General features: G+C 37.8%; 1 pseudogene; it reads left to right on the forward strand.

Annotated features, from left to right (window-relative positions):
- Positions 1-1,456: 1,456 nt before the first annotated feature.
- Positions 1,457-5,490, forward strand: LOC127232531 (F-box only protein 33-like; annotated as a pseudogene).
- Positions 5,491-5,715: the final 225 nt, after the last annotated feature.

The following is a 5,715-nucleotide window of genomic DNA, read 5'->3' on the forward strand; positions in this document are numbered from 1 at the left end:
ACTTATAGGAACATCTTGCCAACCTACTGGTGAAGCATCATACAGAAGAACCTTGAGATGTGACCTTCAGAATCTTCCAGAATATCAATAGGAAGGATGCCAGTGATAGGTCAGCAGGAGATTTGCTGGTGAGTTGGGTCAACTTCTTTACCATGAGATTCATGTCATAATTAAGATAATTCTTCTTTAGGCCCAACTCCCATAGGAAAGGCAGGTATGGGGCCCATTTTTCTATTTGAGGAAGTAGGCACACTGGGGTAGATATGTTAGCTCTGATCTTTGAAGTCAAATGAATGAAGGTTTCATGCCCTAAACTACCTAGATTGTAAAACTTCTACCTAGGACATCAGTAATTTTGCCCTTGCATCAAAACTGAATACTTAACTCTAGAGTGACGTGGTCGCTCTGGATTTGGACTGTCAGCAATAGGAAACACATGGGGATGAGGAAATTGGCTCTGTCTTTGTAAACATGAAAACCTGACTTCAGAAACCACATAAAAGCCAGGCACCATAGCAAGTTGTCCCTTCGGCATGGCAAGTTGTAAGCCAGCTGAAAAGAAATCTGTCTCAAAACCTGACATGCGGGAGGGGCTGGAGGGATAGCTTAATATTTAAGAACACCTGCTCCTCTATCACAGGACCTGGGTCAGTTTCCAGAAGCCAGATGATGGTTCACAACTATTATGTAACCCAATGGTCAGGGAATCTAGTGCCCTCTTCTGTCTCCTGAAGGCACAGCACTCATATGATACACATATATGTATGCAGACAAAAGAACCATATACATCAAATTAAAGCAAGCCCGTTTTTATTTTAATGCAGGGCACCTGAAGAAGACACCCAGTGTTAGTCTCTGGTCTCAACATGTATTGATTCTGTATCCTTCCCCCCATCCACCCACCTATATACTTATAATGCATGTATTTGAAACAAATCTAATCAGTTGTGAAATAAGGTTTCTCATTTTTTGTCAAGGCTGGTATGTTTATATCTTTAACAAGCACAGGTATAAAATGGAAAAGCCATTTTTCATTAAATAGCATGGTTTTAAGAGTCACATATTTATTTACTCTTGTATAAAATATCAGGATGCAATTTTCTGATAAACTTAGGTCTGTGGCTACAAAAGGTTCTTCACACCTTAGTGTTTTGTTTGCTGTTTTAAAAATGTCTCTGTGCTGTTCTTTTACTCTGACTTGTTCTGGGACTCCAGATGTGAGCTCAGCATTTGGCTTTGGTTCCAGTGTTGTCCACAGTCATTAAATTTGAATGCAAGCTTTGTATTTAGTCCATGCCCTTTACCATGTTTGCTATTTCTCTGTACTTGCCATCACTCTGAATATGCACAACAGTCTGAATTTGATTTGCCTATGAATTTGATGGTAGAAGCTACTCTAGAATATCTTTTAGACATATTTTAATATTTGCTTATATTAAACATTTAGAAAATCATTTTGACCATTTTCTCCTATAGGAAACTCCAGAGGTTTAGTCTGTTTGGAGATAGAAGCAAAGAAGTCTATCCAGCACATACCTCAAGAGGGAAGAACTTGACTTCAAGAAGATTAATCAGTTAAGTCACACAGTAAGCTTTACAAGGGCATGTGTTAATAACAAGTCTAGCTCTTGACTGAAAAGTAATAAGACACAATCAAGAACAGTGATCTTTAAAAATTATGGAGGTAACGTACAGGCAAGAAGATCTGAATCCACATTTCCTGATCTTGTGTAAATGCTGTAGAAGCATGATGGACTACCTACAATTATAACTTTGGCAGGCCCAAGGTCAGGTATCCCAGAGCAAGCAGGCCCACAGAGGCTAGCCCTGTCAGCAGACTCTGGTTTGATTGAGAGAGCCTGCCTCTCTCTCTCTCTCTCTCTCTCTCTCTCACACACACACACAGTGTTGGGCTAGAATATATGTCCTAGAAATATCTTAACTGCATTTTAGTTGTGATTATGTGACAATTGATGGCATAAATCATATAGCTTGCTGGGTAAGTATTGCTATGTGAATTGTTAATATTTTATTTTATGCATTTTAAGTGTTTGCCTGCATGGGTATATATGTACCGCATATATGTCTCTTTGCTACAAGTCAGAAGAGGGTTTTGGTTCTCTTGTAAATGTAGTGAGTGAAGGTAGTGTGCTGGTGGGTGGGTGCTGAAAAATGAACCTGGATTCTTCTGCAGAGAAAGCTCTCTTACACAAATCCCATTCCTGCTATTTAAAGGTGTTATTTTTTTCACTTGCTTTTATTATCTTTTCTGCATGTTTAATGTATCTTACTGATTACATTGTAATGTGAGACTAATTGCATTTGTAGATTGGATAGAAATAAAGTAATGGGAAACAATATATCTCAACATTGAATGCTTTGTGTTGCCCATTTCTAAAAGATTAGTGTCAAGTGCTAATGATAACATTGTGTTCTGTTTCCTTGTATAATTTAGCAGCTGTTTGAAAAATACTGAGTAGGAGTAGGAGACTAAAATAGCTGTCTTGTGTGTTTCTGCTGGAAATAGTGACCCCCCAACATCCCTGTTGTCTCTAACTCAATTGCCAACACTATGGAGCACCTGATTTTACTGGGCAATGGTATTTCTGGCAACAGCACACTTATTACTGCAGTTGAACTAGAGTGGTGTGTAAATCTGAGTTCACTTGCCCTGGATTTCTGTGATTTTACAGCTGAGATGGCAAGAGTCTTAACTGATAGCAACCATGTGCCTTCACAGCGATCTCCTGGTCCGCAATGTTTCAGTGATGCACAAATGATTACACAACATGCCAAATGATGAGAACTATAAAGCCCTAGCAGGAAAGATCTCCAGCCTTCATGTCTATCTAATGGCTTTTGATGTGCAAGGAGAAGACATGCTAAAGATTCTGAAACCCAGTATACCACTTGAGAGTGTTCACTTTGACAGCTATGTCACTTGTGTCTCAGGGGCTATTGTTGATCTTATATCCAGGCAGTACAGCAAATTTCTCACCCATTTTTTTATTGGTAATTGATGTAAGTGACACGTCTGGTTTTCCGGATCTTAGTGACAGGTGCAATAAAGATCAATTGGTTTTATCAGCATGGAGGTACACAAAGCTCATGGTGTGTGCTTTTATTCACTATAACTTGATACTGGCATCATACCTTAAAGTGTTTCATTCTGGTAAATATATCGCAAGTTTGAAAGTCCTGTCTCAACCCTGAGTGCTCTATCCCTGGGTCCCTCTAATGATTTTACCTGTCATGAGGAAATAATACTAATGGAGCTAAGGAAATAGATATGTAACTACCTACATTGGGTATATTCACTCCAATCAGAAGATCCTGAAATGATTAGGAGGAGGGACACAGAAAGAAGGAAAGTGTGACTTTTATACTTACAACCTCATCTTTTAGATTCTAGTGTTGATGTATTTACTATATTGTTTAAATTATCTATTACTTATACATATGCTTACTTCTTAGCCATTCATCTTAGTATGTGTACTATTTTCTTTTGAATAGAGTTGCTATTCAAATATACTAAGAGAAAATTTTACTTTAATACAAATACATTTTATTTTAATATAAATAATATATGAAAATGTCTTACCTAGGCATGGCATCACAAGTAAATAATCTCAGCTCTTGAGAGGCTGAGGTAGGAAGATTGCCAAGAGTTTGAAAGGGCAGTCTGGTCTACATAAGTGTTCTAGTCCAGCCTGAGATACAGTGTGAGACCATGTTCATAAATTAGTAATAATCAGAGTATAGTGGCACACATCTTAAATCCCAGGACTTCAAAGGAAGAGGAATACAGATCTCTGTGAGTTCAAGGCCATCATGGTCTACAAAGCTAATTCTAGGACCACCAGCGATGCTACACAGAAAAATCCTAACTCAAAAAACAAAAAGAACCAATAAATAGGTAACACAACAAGCAAGGACTGTTTTACCTCTATAGTAACTCTTTCATTGTTTTTGAAACTATTTTTCTTAGCCTGCAATTGTGTCCTTTTAGGTTTTACTTTATAATTGGCCATAGAATTATAGGTAATAGACAGAAAAAGATCCATATTAAAATTAGCAAGTGGTTGTTGGGGAAGATGGCTCACGGAATGAAGTGCTTAATGTGCAGGTACAGGACTAGAGTTCATATATCTGGAACCCATCTAACAGCCAGGCAGCTTGGTGGCCACCTCAAGTCCTCTACTCAGGAACAGAGAATAGAATCTCTCCCTGGGTCATGCTGGCTAGCTATTCAAGTTCTGGTTCAATATCAAGATCCTCTCTCAACTAACAAATCAGAGAGCAAACAGGAAAGGCATCCAGTGTCACCTTTAGACCTCTACAAGTTGGCATACACTTGCATGCATGCACATTGTGTAAAATAAAAACAGGGATTGCCAAACAATCCTTTTTAAAGCTTTTTCTTCTTTCAGGGTCTTAGATAGAAATAAAGCTTCATCATCTTCCTCACTTATCCTTTCCCAGAGGTGACCTCTGTTCTGAGGCTGACACATAGTCTTATGTTTCCTATGACTTCTGATAATAAACCATTGCTCTCAAAGTTCCAGATGTCATGACTGTAGACTATGAGAAGCCATAGGAAATATTTTTGCAATGAAGAAAAATTCCTGTTTTGTATATCGGGTTTTTTGTTTGTTTGTTTTGGTCCTCAAGACAGGGTTTCTGTGTGTACCCTGGCTATTCTAGAACTCACTCTGTAGATCAGGATGAACTCAAACTCAGATATCTGCCTGCCTCTGACTCCTAAGCACTGGTTCTAAAGGCATGTGCTATCACAGCCCAGATACATACATACATACATACATACATACGGAAAAAACATACATACATACATATATATATATATATGGGACTTAGGTGGGAAATAAAATGTGTTCCTTATGATAAATCAAATGTCTTTTTTTTTTTTTTTTTTTTTTTTTTTTTTTGCTGAGTGAAATACCACTTGACAGCTCGCAACTCTGTGACATTCTTAAGAGAGCATGAAACACCTAGGTAGTCATGACTTTTTATTCTCAATTTGTTTTAAAGGGAAAGGACTGACATGGTGAAATACAAATGTGTAGCTTCTTATGAAGCACTTACCGAGGAACAGAGTCCAAAGACAGAATAAAACAGAAGAGAAAGACAGATGCCTTCTTCTTATATTTAAGATGATACCATGTGGGCACTCATCCTCATTGCTATTGCTGGTCTTTGTGGCTCTCATCTCAAATGCTTGCAGTCACTGAAGAAAGCATTAATATTTACCAAGGTGAACTAACCGAGGATGATGTGGATTCCCGTGCATAACCTTATTGAGCAGAGCAAGTATCGCTGGGCCTTGGTCAACCTTGGCAAGCAGTCCTGGACCCTGAATCACTCAGTGTCTTCACTAAACCAAATTGTCATTTTTACAGAGAGATACTAAACTTCAATGAAGACATTATGTTTTGTAAAATGTATAATTTCTGTGTCCAGATATGCAAGTAGGGTCTTAGTATTTTTTTTTAAGTATTGTAAACTAAACAATTTGTGCTGTGTTAAATCAGCTTTATAGGATTATATATGTATATTCTATTTCTTGATCAAAGAAAATAGTTAGGTATTGGTTTTACAAGTAGAATGTTACATTGTACAGGGCTTTCTTGGTTGATTAGATTGTTACCAAACCTTAAGGGCAAATAGACAATAATTATCTGAGGTTGCTGCCTAACT

Source organism: Phodopus roborovskii, unplaced genomic scaffold, assembly GCF_943737965.1.
Source record: "Phodopus roborovskii unplaced genomic scaffold, PHOROB, whole genome shotgun sequence".
NCBI lineage: Eukaryota > Metazoa > Chordata > Mammalia > Rodentia > Cricetidae > Phodopus > Phodopus roborovskii.